The sequence below is a fragment of the Triplophysa rosa genome, linkage group LG8 (assembly GCF_024868665.1).
Source record: "Triplophysa rosa linkage group LG8, Trosa_1v2, whole genome shotgun sequence".
NCBI lineage: Eukaryota > Metazoa > Chordata > Actinopteri > Cypriniformes > Nemacheilidae > Triplophysa > Triplophysa rosa.
In genome coordinates, this window is record NC_079897.1 from 18970188 (window position 1) to 18993589 (window position 23402).

Consider the following 23402-nt stretch of genomic DNA (forward strand, 5'->3'; position numbering starts at 1 on the left):
CTTGGCGTCTGGTGGCTATATTACAAGTATAAAATATAGTTAAAATCGTACATTTTTAACTGGAACTCCATCCCCGTTTAATAAACAGAATAAGAGTTTAAATGAGAACTTTATTGAAACTAAAATATGAATACAACAGCAAGAGTAAATAAAAAACATTCTATTAAAAAAAGCCAAACAATTGCAAAGAAGTGCAGTGAGTAACAAGAACAACGAAATACTTTGATTAAAACTGTAACAATAGCGACCTCTTGTGACTAATCTAAAATGCTAATCTAAATGTAACAGAGACAGAAGAGTCAGATAACTGTAACGTTTAGATTCTTGAGAAAAAACAACTCTTTATTTGTGGTATCAGTACAATAACGTGCTGGAATAATAGGGTATTATTAACATCATATAAACCCCTATACAGTTCACATACAGTATATATAATAATATATACATATAATATATATACCTAAATGATAAAATATAACTTATATATATATTACTAAAATATTATACAATATTTTCATATATTAAACTACATTCAATATATATTATATTATTATATTATGTATAATTTATATATATAATTCAATACATGCATTGGACTGTAACAAAATAATATAATATAATATAATATAAAATAGGCCTGGTTTCACAGACAAGGCTTACCTTAAGCCAGGACTATGCCTTGTTAAATTAGAATAAGTCGCTTTTATAAAAATGCTTTAGAAAAAACATTACTGGTGTGCATCTTGAGACAAAATGGCACTGACATACTTTAAAATACGTCAGGGCAAGTTATTTTCAGATATTTTCATTTTAGTCTGAGACTAGCCTTAAAGTGATACTTCAAGCCTGAATCAAAATTTCCCCATCTAATGCTTGGAAGTAAAAGGATACGTGGTATTATAACTCCGACTGCATTATTCTTCAAGAAGAAATTCACATTCACTTCGGATGCCATGAGGGTGAGTAAAACATGGGGAAATTTTGAGTATCACTTAAGCCTTGTCTATCAAACCTGCTCTTTATAATATCATATCATATAATATAATAAATAATATAACATTATATTATATTATATGATTGACACGATATTTGATATGGTATATATAATATTCTGTTACATTACAATAGACTCCACGTCGTATGATAATTGGTCTTTTCCTCCTTAAACTCTGGTGCTTAGGGAGATTATACTGATGAATCAGGTTGGTTCTGTTCAGCAGCAGAGCCTCTAGTAGTAGGATATAAATCAGGGCAAGAAAATGAAAGATTGTATGTTGTTAAACTAATAAACAAATGTTTTAGATATGTATTTCCGCTTTTACGCATATGAAATTAATGCTACATGTGCTAAATACCCATATGTTCTCCAGAAGAAGATCAAAATGAGGCAACCAAAATAAACAGCAAAAGCAGCATCTAGAGGACATTTTAATCAAACTTGTAAATTAAACATTACAGTACACCGGTGTATTGGCATAGATAGTCATACATTAAAAAAAGGCGTATATTCTACAAGTGCATTACAATTATTCTACAGACGATACAGATTTTTTTACCTTGAACGTATAACATTTATTTATAATGATATATGGGTGTGTAATTTATGTATGATAATAACAAAATTAGTTTTATTCTGTTTTAATTACTGCTCATTGGTAAAAAAATCTTACAAATAAATGTAACTACTCTTTGTAAGTAGCTGTAGTAAGCTTTACAGACATTATACTTACAGTGATTTCTCTTGTATCCAAAACTCCATGGTGTATCTGTAAATACAACGGTTTATTTGTATTGACCTTAGTGCTGCGTTCGATACTGTAGTAGACCATAAAATACTTCTAGATCGCTTACACAATTATACCGGTATTCAGGGACAGGCACTACAATGGTTCAGATCTTACTTATCAGACAGACATCAATTTGTCCATTTAAATGGGGAATCATCAAATCTAACGCTAGTAAATTATGGATTACCTCAGGGATCGGTTTTAGGACCCTTGCTATTCTCCATATACATGCTGCCCCTTGGAAACATTATTAGAAAACATGGAATTAGCTTCCACTGTTATGCAGATGATACTCAGCTATATATCTCATCAAGACCAGATGATTCCTTCCAGCTATCCAAATTGGCAGAGTGCATCGACGATATAAAACATTGGATGACTTGTAATTTCCTTCTTTTAAATTCTAATAAAACAGAAATATTACTTATGGGACCAAAGACACGTGAGCAGAATATTTCTGATTATAACCTGCAAGTTGAAGGCTGCACTGTTACTCCAACAAATACAGTTAAAAACCTAGGCGTTATATTAGACAGCAACCTGTCATTTAATAATCACATCTCAAATGTCACAAAAACAGCCTTCTTCCACCTTAGAAATGTTGCCAAATTACGAAATATTTTATGTGTGGCTGACGCAGAGAAGCTTATTCATGCATTTGTGACCTCAAGACTTGACTACTGTAATACACTGCTTAGTGGTTGTCCTGCATCATCAATAAACAAACTACAGTTAGTTCAGAATGCAGCTGCCAGAGTTCTAACCAGGTCCAGAAAATATGATCACATAACCCCAATGTTATCATCCCTTCACTGGTTACCCATTAAGTATCGTATAGACTTTAAAGTTCTTTTAATTACTTATAAAGCCTTAAACGGTTTATCCCCTACCTACATAACAGAGCTTCTACCACACTACAACCCATCACGCTCTCTAAGATCTCAATACTCCGGACTTTTGATAACACCTAGAATAACTAAATCCACCAAAGGGGGGAGAGCTTTCTCATACGTAGCACCTAAACTCTGGAATAGCCTTCCCGATACTATTCGAGGGTCAGACACACTCTCCCAATTTAAATCTAGATTAAAGACACATCTCTTCAGCCAAGCATTCACTTAATGCAAAATATGCTAAATAAACCACCGGGAGACTGCATTTATTAGATATTATTTACTAGAATAATCTCGCTTGTTCTATAAACACCATGCACTGTGCTGTGTTTTACCTTTTTTTGTGTTTTTCAGTTTTTCTTATTTTCTCCTGTAAAGCTGCTTTGGAACAATGCACATTGTGAAAAGCGCTATATAAATCAAATTGAATTGAACTGAATTTATTTCACAGTGGTTTCATGCAATGTCTCTAAATTGTCCTGCAGGTGGCCAGTCTGGCCACATATCTCTGTCTTCTTACAATGCATTTATCAAGTTATACACTGACTCAGGAGCAGTTGTTTATAAATTGCTTATTACTTAGAAATTGCTTTAGAGTAGTTGCTTAAGAACATTGTATAAGTCTAAGGTGACTTGTATGATTGTTTGTACGATCAGCTAACAAAGCTTTTGGGAAACGAAGCCCTGGTCTATTGTGACAAGGGGTGGCTTTTTATAAAACCTGTCCAACAGGAAATAGGCAAATCTACTTGTTTTATTTCCTTTTAGTTTTTAATTTGATCTGTGTGAAATATCTGGGCTGCAACCTTAGGAAAAAGTGGAGTCTGGTGAGAAACATTAAGTTTGAAACGAGGCAGAATGAACGTTATACTGACCGGTAGATGGCAGAGTTGTGCTAGAAACTGATTTTTTTGTATCGTTCATGCCTTAAAATAAAATAAAAAAATATATGTCAGTGCTATCCTACTGTAATATTATTGTTGCGTCTTTTAAAGGGAAGAAACGGGAAGCTACTTACAGGAACATGTGAGGCTACGAGTGTACACCTACAAGAAAAAAAATATTTATTTCTTGGTATTAAAGAGTTCGAATGAAAACTAAAATACCAGTCAATCTATCCTAAATAGAAGTATAATTTTGAACTCACGTGACAACTGACGTGATACTTGACTGAAACTGGACAGACATTCATTTTCACACTGATTCCATAAGTAGTTAAATTTTTGAAGGGAAGGCTAAAGTTGATTTCTTTTCCATCCAGGATTGCCATGTATTGCTAGGGGAGAATTGAAAAATGTTGAAGAAACTTTTAAACATTGAAATGGATGAGTTAAGCTATGTCCCAGCACAGAAAATACCACATCTGATAGGGTATCGCGTGGCCAAGGCCAGCGACCTGCAGTTACATTTACGACCCATCTAACGGAAACGATTATAACGTTATAACAATCGAAATAATGATTTGTTGATTTTCCAAAAATGTATAAAATAATGAATTGTAAGAAAAAGTCACAATGATACCATAAAGATCAATCTCAGAGAAACACGTACTTACATCAACGCTCCATTCTACATCACAGCTGTCGATTTGCACATTTTTGGCCACAGCGTCAGGCAGGTCAAAATCGTATTCTTCTCCTCTTCTCATTCCAACACACGCATCATCTACCGCGATAAAATGTATTAAATTAACCGCACTTTACGACCACATGTAGTTAGGCTATATCTTCTTCTTGCTAAAGGTGGTCACGTTTCGTCTGACACACTTTCAATTTAACGTTAAGGCTCCATTTTGGCAGTAAAACAGAATCTAGCGCTACAAGCGGTTTATTTGCAGCGGGTTTAAGCTACGAACTAACAGGTTTGTCGTGCACGTCTTGTTTGAATGGAGCATTTCTAGTAAACTCATGTAAACGCTTATATTACCAATCTAACGTTACCTACACTTCACTTGGTATGAAAAGTGTAAACTAAAATGTTCTATTAAAACGGGTAAACGGCTATTTTACCTTCCAACGCTTTTCCCCCAGAAAGAGAGAGACACAAACAAACAAATATGAAGAAACCGCGCAGGATGGTCATGGCACAAATCCCACTCTTAACGTAGCCGGGCTGGTACAGGTGTTGTGCCGAGAAATGCACCCCTGCCAGATTCTTCACCTCCTTCAATAAAACGTTGGCCGATTGGCTAATTCTAACCCCTCCCCACACCTAACCCTAATCCTAACCCCTCCCCTAACACTTAATCCTCACCCTAACCATTGTGGGGAGGGTGGGTGCATAATCTGGCAGGGGTGCGGGTCCGTAGCCGAAGTAAATCAATTGACTTTAAGAACAGGCAAGAGCCCCGCCTTTTCCTGTCACCGAAATGGCCAATCATCGCATACAGTCAAATAACCTGAAATGGCTTTTCTTTCAGCCAGCTACCCGATTGTTAATATCCTTCACTTTTATTTAAATGAAGATAGACAATGTTATGTTTGTTACCGGTTGTCAATGTGGTTTTGTAGAAAATGTACCTAAATAACTAATATCCCCAGATAAACCCCAGTTTATCTGTTTTGCGGCTTTGAAGAATGAAGAGCTTAAAAGCATTAATAATAACAACAATATTATTATATGAAAATAATAATAATAATAATAACAATCATATAGTCATATAATAATTACATAGGCCTATATCATAAGGCACTTTGACCCAGACTGATAAGTTTATTGTTTTTTTATTAGAAGCAATGGATCAGGGGACAGATGGCCTGCAATATATATATAGACTAATATTTATATTAATACATCTTCCACTTGACGTACTACTATTAAGATTTTTCCTGGCCTTCCACAGGCTATAAATATTTGATATGGCAAACTGTTGCATTAGCAAAAATTAGCATAGAGCTCGATTCACAAGCAGCAAAAATTCAGACCAAACCTGCAGTTTGCTTCAGGAAAATATTAAGTTAATTTTGCTTAACCGGCTTTAATATAGGATGGGCTTTTAAATGATGCATAGGCCTGATTGTTCCTTAGACCAGCTGTATTACAGTGAGCTGTAATAAAGATAGTTATTATGTTACATAGATTATATTATATAAAATAGATTATATTATGTTATATCATATACTTTCATAGGCCTATTGGTTTATAATTTGGATAGTACTATTTTCACATTTCATTCACTTCTTGGCAATGAATTGGCACTGCTTGTTGCGGTATTTTTAAATGTTTACAATAGGCCTAATTTTGTTTGAAAGGGATTTAAAAGACAAAGTTGGCGATCCAATTATTAAATATACAAAACAAAAAGAGATTTATTTGGTGGCTGATTTTATGAAAAACGTAAAATTGAACAAAACGGCTTTTTATACCGCATCATTGACAGTTTAAATTAGCGAACACCGAAACTGCTAAAAAAAAGTTTAGTGATTTTGTTGGCACACATCTCATAATATTTTATTAATTGGATTCATACTTCAACCTAATAAAGCCTTCATCTGTGATTAATTTTGTCCACCTTGATTAATTAGTCTGTGTAAAAACACCATCAGTGTTGTCGTTGTCTTTAAAAGGGCAAATTATAACTTGCGCGGGTAGAGCAAATATATTTTAAACAAATATAACATAATTTTTATTCCTAAAAGATGTCCTTATATGGTTAGGGCATCCTGGACTGGAGCCAGGTGTTACTGCATGGGTAGCCGTTGTGCCTTGGCAATTTTATCTCCGTTTTTATTTATATAGCCTATCTCTTTATCGCATCTCTGGGGCGTGACCTCACACTTATGGGCCTACCCGTGATTATTTAGACACACATATCATTCTTGTTTGATTTAAACCTCCTCATTTGTAAGTTGTAAGTTAGAACATTTCCCGATCACGCCTTTAAGTATAGGCTACATGTCTAAGGTTGTCATAAACTGACAGTGAATTTCCTTACAGATGTCAGTCTGGAAATGTTCTGTTCACGCAGCAATTTATACAGTCATTCCTGCATTCTATTCTATTCGCACGCGACTTTGTAACCACAGACGGATGAGAAACTAAAGATTGTCCATTTGCAATGGATTTGTAAGCGATTCTGTTCGCAATCATGTGCAAAATTTACTAAACATGCAAACATGCAATAACCATAAAAAAATAAAAATAATTAAAAAAAATAATAATTAAAAAAAAAATACAAAAAAAAATTAAAATAAAAAAAATTAAAAACCCAAAAAAATAAATAAAATAATAATTTTTAAATAGACCAAAAATAAATAAAAAAATAAAAAGAAAAAATAAAAAACAAAATTTAAAAATCATTCAACTTACGTTTTTTAATTAGTTTAATATTTGAAAACATACAGCAAAGATTCTGTCAATTCAAATGTAAGTATTTAGCCCACGTTTTATCTGTTAGGCCTACTTCAATTCATTTTTATTATTTGGGAATTTTAACTAGAAAAACTTATAAATAATTTCACATTGGAGTTGTTACCAAAAAATATTAACTGGAATCTTTCAGTCACAAAAAGTAAACCACACAAATAAACCAAGACATAGCTTTTAATTCATAAAAATCACTTCTATAGACATGATTAAGTGCTCCTGTTGACAGATATTACATTTGAAATACAACAGCAAACTTATTTGCTGAACTACAAAAAAGGCCTATTGGAAAAAAAGCACACGCAAAAAAAGTATTTTGAGTATGTTATTGTTATAGTTAACAATAACATAGTTATAGTGAATTCCTATGGAGAAAATCACTTGCTGCCCTCCATCCAGCTATCTGTTCTCTGCAATAAAGAAAACATAGATTAAAATGTACAAATGAATTTATTTGAGAACAGTGTGCATGTGCCTCATCTACGTTATAGGCTTGTTAACACACCATTTAACTCATCTTGACTATCACCTCTTCTGGATTGATACATCCTGATCAGGGCCTCGTTTCCCGAAACCTTCTTAACGCTACGTCGTTCTTAAGTTATACCTTAAGATTTACCTTATCGTTAATATGTGTTTCCCGAAACGTTCTTAGTTAAGTAGCTATACCTTCTGTAAATCGGTATCGTTCGGAAGGTTGGTCTGGAGCGCTTTTAGCACCTTATCACTGTTAAGCGTTCACACGCTAGTGGCCACTGCGAAAAAAAGCTTTTTTACATCGCAGTCTAAACACATAAAATTCTAAAGTTAAAAATACCAGTAGGCTATATTGACGTTTTTTCATGCAAGGAATATAATTGTCTTTACATGTGTTAGCTTTTTAATTATTTAATCTGTGCATCAGTTGGCAACCCAAAGAATTTGGAGTAGCCTATAGCCTATTTAAAGAGAAAGATTGTGGTAGGCTATAAAGTTTAGTCAAACTGCGATGCAGCAAATGTTTTGGCTAAATCAAAGAGCATTTTAAACGTATTTCAAATAGCAAATTTTCAAATAGACGCTATCTTTATTAACCGACCGCGTATTTGAAATTAAAACAGATACATTCTCGCCTGAACAACTCTTAAAACTACATTTCGTGACCAAATAACAGTAGTATGGGCATTTTACTGCGCAACGCATGAAATATACAGTATAGCTGTCTTAAGTCCATATGGACTAGATTTGTCTTAATTAGTTCAGCCAACATTCGCCACTCTGAAAGTTAATAACACTTAATTTAATGTTTTTAAAATATATTTATACTAACATGTATACATAATATATGTATACAATAATATGTCTTCCTAATTAGCCCAAACAAGAATATTGGTTCAACTTGTATATTTTTGCCCTTCCAACATTTAATTAATTGCCGTTTTTACAGTGTATAGGGGGGAGTGTTCTGAAGAGTATTAGAATATCTCTATAACTCTAACTCAAGAATATCTCAACTATTTAGAAATAATTACACTTCATTAAAGTTTAGTTATTGTTATGAAAGAACAGAACTCGTTATGAGAATATTTTAGAAGAATTTACAAAAGGTAATTGATGGAACAAAGAGTCATGTAATACTTAAGGTTCATTGAACAGTTGCAGTTTGGTAGCCTAATGCAGTTTTTTATGTGATTTAATGTATTTGCATTACTGGTATTATATCGCCAACAAACAAATTATGATTTCTGTTTAAATTGAATGATTTTAGTGTTTTGTTATAAAACAATGTCTAATGTTCTGTTTCGAGACAAGACTTGGTATGTTTTAATCTGTAACAAGAGCTTGATACAAAGTATAAAAACAATTTTACTGTGTTGTTGTAAAACAGTATTGTGTTACATGGGACCTTGTGTTTCAACATAGAGTAAATAAGCATAATCAAGTATGTAAATATTTTATGAAAACTGATATTCTTTGACAAACACACAGACTAATTTGGAGACAGACTAAATAAACTGAAGTCAGAGCTGAAACCAAATTTCATGCTGTTACTTTAGAAAATAAACTATTGGATTTGGTTGTTGGGCCAGTAAAGCAGACATTATAATGTTGTTATTATCTTCAGAAACATGAAACAAGCAGCACAAAGGCTTGGTGGTTAGAACTGTTTACTCGCAAGGTAAGAAGGTCCCCGTTTTGAGTCCTGGCGGAGGCCTTTCTGTGAGTTTGCATGTTCTCCCTGTATCAGCATTTCCTCCCACAGCCCAAAAACATGCGTGTGAATATAGCCGCTGGAATGGCGTTAAGAGGAAATAAATAACAAACATGAAACAGAATGAACAGATTAAAAACACACATCAGTTACAGTATTGTAACCAGTATTATCTCACATTAAGAAATGTTACTGGCCCACATTTTACTCTGTCTGCATTTGTTTAGCTGAGCCAAATAATGACAAACCTAATTACTTCAATAAACAGATTTTAACTTCTGAAGCTAATTATAAAACCATCAGGTCAATAATAATAATAAGGTGCTAAGTTATCAAATTCTTATAGTTCATCTCAGGAAAACAGTAACCATAGTAACCAAAGCAATAACATCAAAACCAAACCATCTGGTACATGATTGGCCAATAAAGTCACCTCATGCATCACCCCATCTTCCAAGTAAGGAAAGTGGCAGTATGAACTATAATAACCCTAGATGTAATAAAACATCATCTGCCTGCTTCTCCAGCCAATCAAGCCATCTAAGAGAAATTACCACTTTCTATTTTTAGAACAGGAAAAGACAAGCCTTCACCTAAGCCTTTGCCTCTGTAAAAAGAGAATAACAATGCAAAAACACTTCCCTTGTCAAGGCAACTAGTCGCTGCCTAGAAATCAGCTGCTTGCCAGGAAAAGATCACGTGTTTTTCAGTTAAAGAGCCAGTTATAACCTTGACACTACTTTAGTCTAACCATGTGCATAATGTTGGGCAAAGTAAATAAGGCATTATGCTTTGTTAAAAGTATGTGTTTGTGCGTGTATTGATGTTTTGCCAACACATGTTGTAACAGTTTATAAATCTGATCTCTGCAATCACTCTTTTTGCCGTGGTTTAAAGTGGGCTCTTAAGGCACTTTTGCCATGTCTTTCATGAGCCCCACTTAACATTAATAGATAAATAAATCTTACTGCTCAATGGTTTTGTAAACTGTACAGATGTATAGAAATAAATCCACAAGACATTCAAATAACTTGAAACTTTTATTAAAAGACACCCGAAAGAAGCGCATGGATAGCACAGGCTATAACTGGTAAAATAAATGAAAGCCGTAATGATTAAAAATAGGTTGTACACAAATGCATGACAGGTATAAATGCTTACAACAAACAGCCTTTTTTTATATATATTGGTATATGTACTACTGCACATAGTACTGCATGTATTTTAAATAATCAGAAACAATATTATATTACTAAACATTGCTTCTATAATATTCCAAATATTGAACAATAAATGTATTATCATTTAACATGGCATATAGTGAGAACAGTTTCAGTTCCTTTGGGGAATTCCATTACAGAACATCAGTGTTAATATTTCAGGCCTGTTGTAAAGCACTGCTAGATGCAGAGTGGATTTTACTAACACATTGGGTTTGTGTACTCACTGGCACAGCATTTCATTGTTTTGCTTCCACAGCAGCCATTTTAAATACTTGCCTTGGTTGTAAAGTTTTACTGCCATAACACAACATACACACTGAATTTGTTGGGTCTCAGCCAGTATGTAACTCACTTAAACTGTCCCCATATTAGAACTGTGTGCTCCCTAAGTGCCATGCAATCCAATTATTAAATCCACAGTGGCATATGAATCATTGTTAATGTATATAAATAGATTTATTTAAAAATGTATAAACATCTTATAAATATATTATTATTCAATATAATATGCCTATATTTATTATTGATATATTTTTAAGAAGATATATATATATATTATGTTATAATAAATAATATAAAACATTGTATCAGTTATATATAAATACATTTTTATAATGACCATGTAGCTCCCATCTCATAACAAGTGCTTAAATTATCCATATTGAACCTAACAACATTCAATAAGCAAATAGCAAGCTTTACAGATCATGTGTTAATTCTTTCCAGCTAGTGTACAGCAAGATAGTCATGACCAAATCTAGAATAAAAGAAAACACAAGGTTATACAAGCTATAGAGCTGACAATGTCAATATGTGATGACATATTTTTCTCATATTCTTCTCACGAATAAACCACATGAAGTCGAATGAAAGGATTACCATGCTGACATATTTCATTTGGGCATGTGCAAATGTGACTTCAGCTAAGGTCAAGATTTTCACTAAATAAATCTCAAATCTTACTGTTATATTACACACACCTATCATTTTTATTCAACAGACGTTATATTAATCCACTGGTGTACCGACAGAAATTTAAGATTGCCTTGGAGGGACATCCCAATGTGACCACACTGATACAAATGCGGAAAGCACCCCTTTCATGAGATTTGATTTAGGAAGTTACAATACAAACCACACCTGAAAGGGCCTGCCTGTCAGATATGACAGAAATCTTCACATTCTACTACAGTATGCATTATGTAATTAGGCCTATAACTTATTTCAAGACACTCTTGTGTAGATTTTTACTCCTCATGTAGAACAGGTTTATCTAACAACCTATAAGTTGTACCTAATAACCATTAGGATAATCATTTGGTATAATTCAAGTGCGTTTCGTTACTGTAATACAAAATTGTTACATACCAGGATCAAAGGTTGATTTCTCCACCAGCAGGAACATACTCAGACCCAGACCTGAAAACAGAAGATGAGACCAAAAAAACCCTAAAATTAGATTTTATTATACAAATATTATAAAGATTGTATTATAAAGATCGTCTTTAATATCTGCATGGAATGTGGCAATTTTAGTTCAGTGACTGTTGCATTTCGACAGAAACAAACCTGAGGAATGACACTTAACAAGAATGTGAAAGACTGAAACAATGCAGATGCATGACAGTTGTGAAAAAAAACAGACTTTCATTCATGTTTTAACAGATCCTAAGATATGTGCAAAAACATTAGTACAGTGTTGTTTTTCAGCGGCTACATATATATTAGAGTAACTCACTTTTTTCTCATAATCTTGCGAACAAAGACAATTGCAGAGAGACACACAATCCCCACAACCACAAAAACAGCGATCCCCAGTCAGGAAAACCTCCTAACAAACACATTGAAACATATACAAATAAAAGCGTTAACATAAATCTACCATAGAGACAAACCCAAACATCAAATAAATGACGAAGAAAAACAAATGGGAAACACTTCAAAATCACTACCTTCTTTCATAGACGGCCCATTACCAGACAGGGGGTCAGGAGTAGTTAGATATCGTGGTGCTAAATCTGTGGACATTACAAAAAAACATTAACTTGTGGAGAACTGGTGAGCTCTAAATATATAGATATTCTGCTAATGTCATGACATTTTCATTGTGTAATGCTAAAATTAAGAAATAAAAAAAGAGAAGGTAGAATTCCCAACAGTTATACTAGTAACCATAATGTTGACTTCTGTATGATCAACACTTTAGGTTTTGTGGTGGAATCTTTGATCGTATTATTTAGGTCTAAACCACTGCTATAGACTGTAGAGTCAATCAATCCAAAAATCTTACAAGAGCATGACAGCCTCCTGTGCACCTGCAATACAAAAACAGACAGCCCATAATGAATGTTCTGCTATATAAAGCAGTATATACAGTCATTAACAAATAATATTAAACTTACATTAATGCTGGGGCAGTCGAGAGTGTATTTAACGTCAGAGTTGACCTCCATGATGGCAGTGTTTGCTGTCGCGTTTACTACGGGGAACTTAAATCGTATATTGCCATCATACAACGCCACCACCTTTTCCTGATCAGAAGGGAGACAAAAGAAACAATGATGGAATGTGGGAAAGCAGAATAAGGCAGTGTTCAGACTTGACTTCATTTTTGAAGCTGCTAGCATCTGTTTTACATTATAATCCTATGGAGTAAACAGTGTTTTCAAAAAACGTCCTGGGCACTTTTTTAAACGCCAGCGCCGGCGTCTTTTTCTGCAGCTCAGAGCGTAAGTAAGTAAATAAGTAAATAAGTATTGTAATTTTTAAATATGCGATTAGTTATTGCAAAGAAGCTCTCTGTTTATAATTCAAATAGACTTCCATTACGCTGCCTATCTGTTTCTCTGGGCTGCCTTCGTGCACATTTTTACTAAAAAAGCGGCTCTGTCAACTTTATCTTGTCAAAAAAGAAGTCAAGTCTAAACAAGGCCTAAGGCATCATTTATAAAGATTTCATTATTTTGTTCGAGTAGGCAGTTTTTAGACATAAAATATTTACTTTGACTAGCCATTGGGCTTCACAGTGTTGGATTTGATCTTTGATGTCAGGTGTTACTTGGTAGTGGATTTGATGTGAAGAGATTTCATTCTTTTGTTTTCCCAGACACTTCAAGTCATCTGGGAATCCACACGTCAGCACAAAGCAACACAGCAGCAGGGCCACAGCTAAGAGACAACACACAGCAAAACAAAAATAGTTAACATATTTGCTTTACCAAAACTGTTTTAAACACAAACAAACCTATGCAGGGTGATAGATGACATACCCATACTCATGCACTGACACAGTATACATAACGGGATGACACGGGTTAAAATGAATTACAGTTTAGACTGTCAGAGCAGATTATGCACATATTAAGAAGATTAATCAGAATGTGCCTGAGCCAGTCTTAAGGGAATAGCAGATGGAAAAGCCCATACAGAGCTGTAACTAAAGCAACAAAGAAACCCATGGGGACATTATTAGCAATGAAACAGTCAGTTAGGAAGAGACTGCTGGAGAGATAATAGTGATGGGTGGAGGAAAAATATCCACATTCCACCACAACATACTAAAATTCCGAGCTCGGAGCCCTCCCCTCGGTAAATATGTTTTAAGTAATTATAAGAAATCGTGATCGATACAGATGTAAATAACAGATGAACACAATAAATCTGTCAAGATTTCACCAGAGGAGAATTAAAAACAAACATCAATAACATCTTCACATATTACAGACACCACTTTCACTTTATTTCTGTCATCTCTGTAAGATCTTTTTGAGATTTAACTCTAGTTCATAGTGGTTCAATTATGTTTTAAGTCACCATTATGGAGATCAGTGTTTGCTTTGGTTGGACTCTTTGACTTTCTTGTAGCTTTAAAATGTACACTTATACAATAACACTGAAAGGGACTTTACAGGAACCGCAACTTTATGTTTGCTTAGTAACTGAAGATACATCTGAAAGAATTCAATCATTAAATAATAATAATATAGCATTTAAGATTTATTAAGATATGTTTGGTAAAGTGATTACATGTTATAATGGAAAGATCTCTGTCAGAAAATCTTTCTTTGCAATTGAGACACAGTTAGACACTTGACATACAAACCTCATCAATGGTGACAAACAATCATGAATGAGTTTTGTACTATGTACCCAGCATGCATTGCAGCATGACGCTGTTCAGTTGATTGTCACCATTGTTGAGATTCATATGTGGATTGTTCATTTCTCTGTGTCCGACTCATTCTATAGGTTAATATTTTGTCTATATAGTGTGAGAGCACTTTTGAAAATTGAAATACTATACATTCTTTTTACTGGTTTACATCACTTCATGGCAATAGTCCCACCACATGGTCAAATTTTGAGCAAACATGTTTAGAGCACATTTAGGAAGAGTTAGTTTTAAAAATAAGAGCTTTTGTAGATGTGTGACCTACAGTAACTAGCTGGCAACAGTGTTGCCAATATATTACTGTAGAAATAGCGGGTAAGGGCTAACCGTGTATAAACCGCCAGCGATTGACTTCTACCTGATACTGCACTCATATTCATATAAAGAAGCCATGTTGACAAGTTTTTGTAAGTTAGGGCAAAATCCACAAGATTGTAGTACCTTCATTACCCTGTAAATGGCAATATTAATTATAAGATAGGTGCCATGCAAAATGTAATGTGTAATTGCATTAGTCATTACAAATGTAGTGGAGTAAAGAGTACATATACTTGTTCAAAAATGTAGTTAAGTAGAGAGTAAAAGTTGCTAATATCTTTAATACTCAGTACAACTACAAAGTAGCCAAAAAGATACTTAAGTAAAGTAACTAAGTACATTTACTCCAATACTTTACACCACTGAAACCCGCCGTGCGCTTGAATGTTTGCCGAAAGTAACGTTAGCGAAGACATTTTGTAGCCGCAACAGTAATGCAGCAGAAAGGTATGAAGTAGGCTTAAATAAACAAAAAGTATTATTCAAAGGCTTACCTAAAAACACCATAATTAGCAGGTCTTGTCTCACTAGCCGTCTGCCTTCAACTGGCAAAATGCGGAAGAACACAGTTAGGGCGGTCCTTTTCTTAACACTTAATCCTCACCCTAACCATTGTGGGGAGGGTGGGTGCATAATCTGGCAGGGGTGCATTTCTCGGCATTACACCTGTTGTTTCTCGGCATTACACCGGCCGCAACCAACTTGTTAGGTCTTTAGTTAAAACAAAATATATACATTACATTTTCTAAACCTGTTCTTCTAAGAAATTCAAACACAGCATTCCAACACTCGATTTTTTCACCCTCTCCCAACACTCCCTGAAAACTCCACTCGACTCGCGTCCTAACTCACACATATTATCATGTAAAGCAACCCTCTCTGAATTATATTTACTACAAGCCATTATTAGGGCTGTCCTCATGCGTTGCATTCAGGTATGCCCAGAGATGGGTTTGCTTCCTCCTGACGTCACCAACTCATTTGCTTTATTTGAACAAATTATGACATTCACCTTGCATGGACATTTTAGATGCACACATTTTATTTAATAGGTATATATTTTTTAAATAATAATTATGCCACTACGACCGCCTCTCAGCACCATAATTGTGTGCTCAAACCAGACAGATTAGCCTTCACTCAATGTGCTTCAGGAAGCCTTGGCTGCCCATGGCAGTTCACTGGTTGTCCTTCTTGCACCACTTTTGGTCATTAATAACTGACTGTTCAATTGTGAACAAATACTTTAATTTTAAGAAAAATAAGTTGTGAAATAGTTCACTCAATCAAAAAGGTGTAAACAATCCTGTTTAACAACAACTCTGTGTAACACTTTTAACAGAAGATGAATGATGTCACACAGAGAGCTGAGGTAGAAAAGGGTGTGCCGGTGCACTTGTAAGAGACTTTTACAGAATTCTGTATGCAGGCTCTCAATTGGATGTTTTTCCCATTTAGTAAAATCTTGATTTGGATTTGTCAGTGGACCCCACACTTCACTGCCATAGAGAGCAATCGGTTCAATTACTGATTCTAATATTTTCAGCCAAATTCTAATTGGGATTTCTATAGGACATTGACGTTTGATGGCATAGAAGGCCCTGCATTTTTTATCTCTCAGTTCATTCACTGTAGGATTAAAGTTTCCTCTGGATGTGATTTTTAAACCCATAATTGTAGTGTGATGTGTGTGTTATGGGGTTTGTGCCTATAGTGTCAATGTGTGTTGTGATAGTTGGGATCTGGATCTTTTCTAAAAAGTGATCATTTTAGTTTTACTCAGGTTAACTGTCAGGGCCCAGGTCTGACAGTATTGTTCTAGCAGGTCCAGGTTCTGTTGTAAGCTGTGTTGAGTGGGAGACAACAGAACCAGATCATTTGATTTGTGAGTGGTGTAGAGCGAGACCGGGGACTTCAGATCGCTCTAGGATGGTTGCCAGTTCATTGATGTAAATATTAAACAATGTTGGGCTTAAACCGCATCCCTGTCTCACTCCACGCTCCTGATAAAGATATCTATGTTTTGTGCTGATTTTTATGCCACATTTACTCTCTGTGTACATTGATTTAATAAGGTCATAGGTTTTACCACCTATGCCACTTTAAATAAGTTTGTAAAAAAGTCCTTGGTGCCAAATTGAGTCAAAAGCTTTTTTAAAGTCTATAAAGCATGCATATATTTGACCTTTATCTTGGTTAACGTGTTTTTCAATTAGAGTATAGCGTGTACATATGGTCGGTTGTGCGGTAGTTTGGTAAAGTCCTATCTGACTTCTGCTCAGGACATTGTGTGTGGTGATGAAGTCTAAGAGTCGAGCGTTTATTAAACTAGTTTTCCCAGGTTACTACTCACACAAACGCCTCTATAGTTGTTCGGGTCAAATTTATCTCTGTTTTTAAAGATTGGTGTTATCAAGCCCTGATTCCAGATGTCAGGGAAGTGACCTACACTCATAATCACGTTAAATAGTTTAAAATTCTTTTGGAATTGACTGTTTGTATGTTTTATCATTTCATTTAAAATCCCATCAGGTCCAGATGCTTTTTTTGCTTTAAGGTTTTTGATTTTGCATTTTTCAGTTATTGGGAAATCTAATGGGTTTTGATTATCTTTGATTGCTAATTCTATTTTTTCTAATTGTTTGATTGTTTGATTTTGCTCACGGTTTGTGTCTGTCTGTACTTTATTAAACAATGTTTGGAAATGACTTCCCATATTTCTCCATTTTTAATTGACATTTTTTCATGATCAGTTTTTTTAAAGATTTTTCCAATTATCCCAGAATTGATTTGTATTGACTGACTTCTTGATTATTGTCAGCTGTTTTTGGGTGTAAAGGGCTTTTTTGGTTCCGAGTGTATGTTTGTATTGTTTTAATGTTTCACAGTAAAGAAGTCGAATCTCTGCATTATTTGGATCTCTGTGTTTCTGGTTTGACAATGTTCTCAGTCTTTTGCGAAAGGTTTGAAAGTCATGATCCAACCAGTTTTTGTCATTTTTGGATATCAGACTTTTCCCCGTTTTTGTTTTTAATTTTGATTGTTTTGCTGATTTTTCAAATATGAAATTTATATCTTTTATGGCAAGATTGACGCCACCTTTAGTGTGATCATAGGTGTTATTTAGAAAGTTATCTAAAAGCGTTTGTATTCTTTGACTGCTAAGTGCTTTCTGATATTCTTCTGCGCTGTTTTCAGCCCATATGTATGGTTTTCTGATATTGTACAGCTTACTGGGCTCTGTGTTAATGTTATTTTCTGTCTTTTTGAGATGTAGAGTAAATTAACTGTGATCAGATAGCGGGGTTAGTTCTCTAACAGTGAATGATCTGAGAGATGAAGAATCTATGTCTGTTTTCATGTAATCAACTGTACTGTTCCCAAGAGGTGAGCAAAAAGGGAATCTCCCTAAAATATCTCCATGTAACCTATACCGTTGACAATGTACAGACCCAGACTTCGACTGAGCTGCAGGAGATCTTTCCCATTCTTATTCACAATACGGTCATGATTATTTCTGTGCATATGAGAGAATGTATTATTAATGCAGGATATATTGATATATTTACTTCCTTGTGTGTCGGTGAAGTCCGGCTGTAGTCCTGTTCTGGCGTTCAGGTCTCCACAGATGAGCACATTTCCCTGGGCCTGGAAGTGACTCGTCTCCTTCTCTAATGTTGAGAACATGTCTTCGCTGTAGTAGGGAGACTCTGATGGCGGGATGTGTATGGCACACAGGAATATATCTTTTTGGGATGGGAATAGATCCTTGTGAATTTTGATCCAATTTTCCATGTTTCACCATGTTGATGGTTGTGAAATTTAGAATTGTACCAGATGATGTGTCCTCCTGAGTCTCTGCCATGTCGGACTGTGTTGAGCTTTTGTGATGGTAGAATCATTTCTCTTTAGTTGGGGGGCAGTGGGTGGTGGTGTCTGACCTGCTCCATGTCTCCTGTAGAATTATAATGTCTATGACCTTAATGCTCTTCTGGAATTCTGTGTTTGAGCTCTTTAACCCGAATGCTGTAGAGTTCAAGCCATGGATATTCCACATTGATATTGAAAGAGACTGTAACGATTAGAGATGGGACGTTTGACACTAAGGCTTCGAAGCCTGTTTTACTCTATTGAAGAAGACTGGTTTGAAACTGTGTCGAGGCTTGTATCAAATGTATGTGATCACGTGACCGATGACGTTTGAGGCTTCATACGTCACAATTAAACACCTGAAGCGATGTGACTGATTCAAATCTTTGCAGTGCCTTCATTCATTATAAGGAGACACAAAATGCTCTTAATGCAAATCAGAAAATCTAAATCCAGGGATGTCCTTATAATCAGTTCCACCATAAGAGGTATCCACTGAATTGCATATTGCAACATATTTTAAACATTTTACTAGTAAAGTGACATTTCAAAACGTTGTAACGCTTTCATGTGTGGACAATGATTCTCAGACTGAAGATACAGCTGGTATTGCTCTTGTGTTAACTGGAATCAACAAGATGTGAATCATTAGAAAGTGGCTTCTATAATTGCAGCTGACCACTAGTAGGGTCACTTGTAGGGTCTGTCTTTGAGGCTTTGAATCATTTTTGGTACAATAAGGAAAAAGCCTCAAAAGCTTCACAAGGCTTCATCTGCCCATCTCTAGTATGTTAGCTTGTGAAAGGAAGGAAGAGTACGAGGTTGGCGGGACTGACAAGGGCTTTTTATTATCACTTTAACAAGAGAGGTTCACAGTTCAATAAAACACAAAATACGAGCGGCTATTCCTTCAGCATGCATTATCTTGAAGTTCAAAAATAAAACAAGCCATTAAATTGAGGTATATAAGACAGAAGATCAGACATTCAAATCCACGTCCAAACATGTTATTCAGTTAAACATACTATTAAGGAATTTTACACTTTTGTTCAATCATTTGAAGATATTTGTAATTTAGATATGAATTATTGTGACTGAAATAATGCAGCAGTTTTTGTCTCAAAATGTAACCCCTCTCAGATGGGGGTATGACATGTAAGAAACGTTTTTACATAGAAAGACAGGGAAAGAGTTCAGAGAAAGCAGCAAGTGTTTGGAAAATAGTACACTAGAAACCAAATTTTGTTTTTAATAGTGTTGGGTTACAGCAACTGGAAGTCTTTTAACTGCTGAGTCATTTATTATTGTAACAGGCTGCTGTAGTGGCTTCTGCCTCTACCCCTCCCCACACCTCCTGTTTCTTTATTCCAGTTAAACAGCTCTGCAGTCAGAACCTGCATACCAGAAATCCCCTAATAAATCTTGGCACTCTCCTGTAGGCCTACCATTACACTAAACTGTGTGTTCTGTCTTCTGGTGTTACCTAGAATCTGTCATATCAAATACAATCTTGTTTTGGGAAATGGTTGTAGAAGTGATTTGCACTACATGATGAGGTGCATTACTAAACAGATTTGCATCTTGATTTAAACATGGGTGTGGTTGAGTTTGCTGGTGTATGTGTGGGAATTATCAGCCTTATTTCTCACACCACTTTACATTTGCGGACAAATTATCCAGGTACAACATTCTTCACCAATACAAAGACCTTAAGTGTCTTTTATAGAGTGGAACATGAGGGTTATTTGCATAGGCAAGGTCAAGAGCTAGACCCAATACATCTGTGTTATGTTTACTTAGATGACTCATTTGACTGTTTTGCTCATGCTTTATTAAATGATAAAAATGACACCCAAAACAGGCTGTTCTAGATGGTTGCCTGGGTGTTGTGAACTTCTAGTGGTAACAGTGGTAACTATTGCTAAGGTGTCCATAAGTAATTGCAAGCGTGTTGTGTTTTTTTGAGTTCCTGTTGTGTTCTGGGTTTTTGATGGTTGCTTACTGGCAAAAACATTTATTTTCTTAGTTACAGTATAATGGTCGCTACACCTCTAAAGATAACATGCCCACTGACCCTCTATTCACAACTAATGCATATTGCACACAAAACCAGAAAAAATTACCTCATGGGAAAATCTTTATACAGAACGTCTCGGTTACGGATGTAACCTCAGTTCCCTGATGGAGGGAACGAGACATTGTGTCGAACCGACAGATGGGGTTCGTCCCTGAGAACCAATCGCTTCCGACTACTTAGAAAAGGCCAATGAAAATTGGCGAATGAAATTTGCATGCCGGACTCCGCCCCCGGAAATCCGGGTATAAAAGGGAGACGGCGTGCTTCATTCATTCACCTTTGTTCTGAGGAGCCTGAGACCTCTCACGACTGCTGCAGTGGAAGCACGTGTTGTGGCAAAGGAGGACACAACGTCTCGTTCCCTCCATCAGGGAACTGAGGTTACACCGTAACCGAGACGTTCCCTTTCTGTCGGTCTCTCGACGTTGTGTCGAACCGACAGATGGGGTTCCTATGGAAAACGCCATAACACTGTGCCCTGTCACAATCTCTAGCGAAGCGACGGTGACTGGCCTGGGCGTGTCAGCCGTGAGCGCTACCGCGAAATTGTAACCTACCAGTGGGTAGGTAGGGGGTCCCAGAGCTTTTCTTGAAAGGTGGGAAGGCCCCTGCCTTCGGCCTCACAGGCGGCGGCCTTGTTTCTCTAACAGCGAGAAGCCGCCCGGTACCGTAAGGCCACTGGGTAAGCGCTATTCCTCAAGTGGGGGATGCGCTACAGAGACCACTTCCTACCGCAGGGAGGAGTTAGTGGAGATACCAACATGGTCTCACCATGGGGGAGAACTCATGGGAAGAAAGTGCGGACTGAAGAGAAAACCGCGAGGTGGAGGTCCACCGGGGAGGTCATGGGTTACCAAGGTGGGAACCAGCATGAGGATACATCAGAGGAACCGCCCTACTGGGGGGTTGCAAGTCTGGTAGCACTAGGTCCGGTTAGAGCTATGTTGCAATAACTCCGGAGATACCGGGCCTAAGGGGCAGGGCTGCTCTGCCCAGCCCGCCCAGCAAGGTGCTTGCTAGTAATGGATGGAGTGCCTGTTCTCGCCCAGTGGGGAAAGAAGGGAGGCTGAGGTATCTGACCCACTGAGAGAGGGGGGAAGGAACCAATATAGGGTACACCCTACCGGTTGCCGGTCCTACATGTTGCCATGCAGGACGCGGGCTGACACCGGCATCTACGCGGAGGTTGTAGAACCTCGCGAAGGTGTTGGGTGTAGCCCAACCCGCAGCTCTGCAAATGTCTGTGAGAGAGGCGCCGCGTGCCAGTGCCCACGAGGAGGCTATACCCCGGGTGGAGTGAGCTCTCACTGCTAGGGGCACGGGGATTTTGGGATTGTGTGGCTGTCGTGACAGCGTCCACAAATCCAGTGCGCCACCTCTGCTTGGAGACAGCTCTCCCCTTCTGCTGACCTCGAAACAGACAAAGAGCTGATCCGAGCTCCTGAAGCTCTGCTGCGGTCTAAGTAAAGGCGCAGCGCGCATACTGGACACAACACGGACGGGGTTGGGTCTTCCTCCAGTGGGGAGCACCTGTAAGATCACCACCTGGTCCCGAAAGGGAGTGGTGGGAACTTTGGGCACGTAGCCGGGCCGAGGTCTCAGGATAACGTGAGAATCCCTGGGTCTGAATTCTAGGCAGTCAGGGGACACGGAGAATGCCTGTAGGTCCCCTACCCTCTTGATGGAGGCGAGCGCCATCAGGAGAACCGTCTTCATCGTGAGATGAGGAAGAGCGGCATCCCCTAGGGGCTCGAAGGGGGGCCTGGTGAGACCTGTCAGGGCCACATCCAGGTCTCAAGAGGGTATGGAGTGCGGACGAGGCGGATTCCACCTCCTAGCACCCCTTAGGAACCTAATGACCAGGTCGTGCTGTCCTAGAGACTTTCCAGCAACTGAGTTGTGATGAGCGGCAATGGCGGCTGCATACACCTTCAGTGTGGAAGGGGAGAGGTTAGTCTCGAGTCTCTCTTGTAGGAAGGACAGCACGGTCCAGATCGCACAATTCCGTGGGTCTTCTCCTCGAGAAGCACACCAGGTCGAGAAGAGGCGCCACTTGTAGGCGTACAGTCGCCTAGTGGCTGGTGACCTTGCCTGAGATATGGTCTCTACCACCGCCGGGGGCAGACCACGCAGGATCTCCTCGTCCCGTCCAGGGGCCAGACATGGAGGTTCCAGAGGTCTGGCCTGGGATGCCATAACGTGCCCTTCCCCTGGGAAAGCAGGTCCTTCGTCAGGGGAATCGGCCAGGGGGGAGCTGTCGTCAAGAGCATTAGCTCCGAGAACCAAGTCCGGTTGGGCCAGTGTGGCGCAACGAGTAACACTTGATGCTCCTCTTCCCTGACCTTGCACAGGGTCTGTGCAATGAGGCTCACTGGGGGGAAGGCGTACTTCCGCTTGTCCCGAGGCCAGCTGTGAGCTAGGGCAGCTGTGCGCTAGGACATCCGTGCCGAGGGGTCCCTCGGTCAGAGAGTACCAAAGCGGGCAATGGGTGGTTTCGAGGGAGGAGA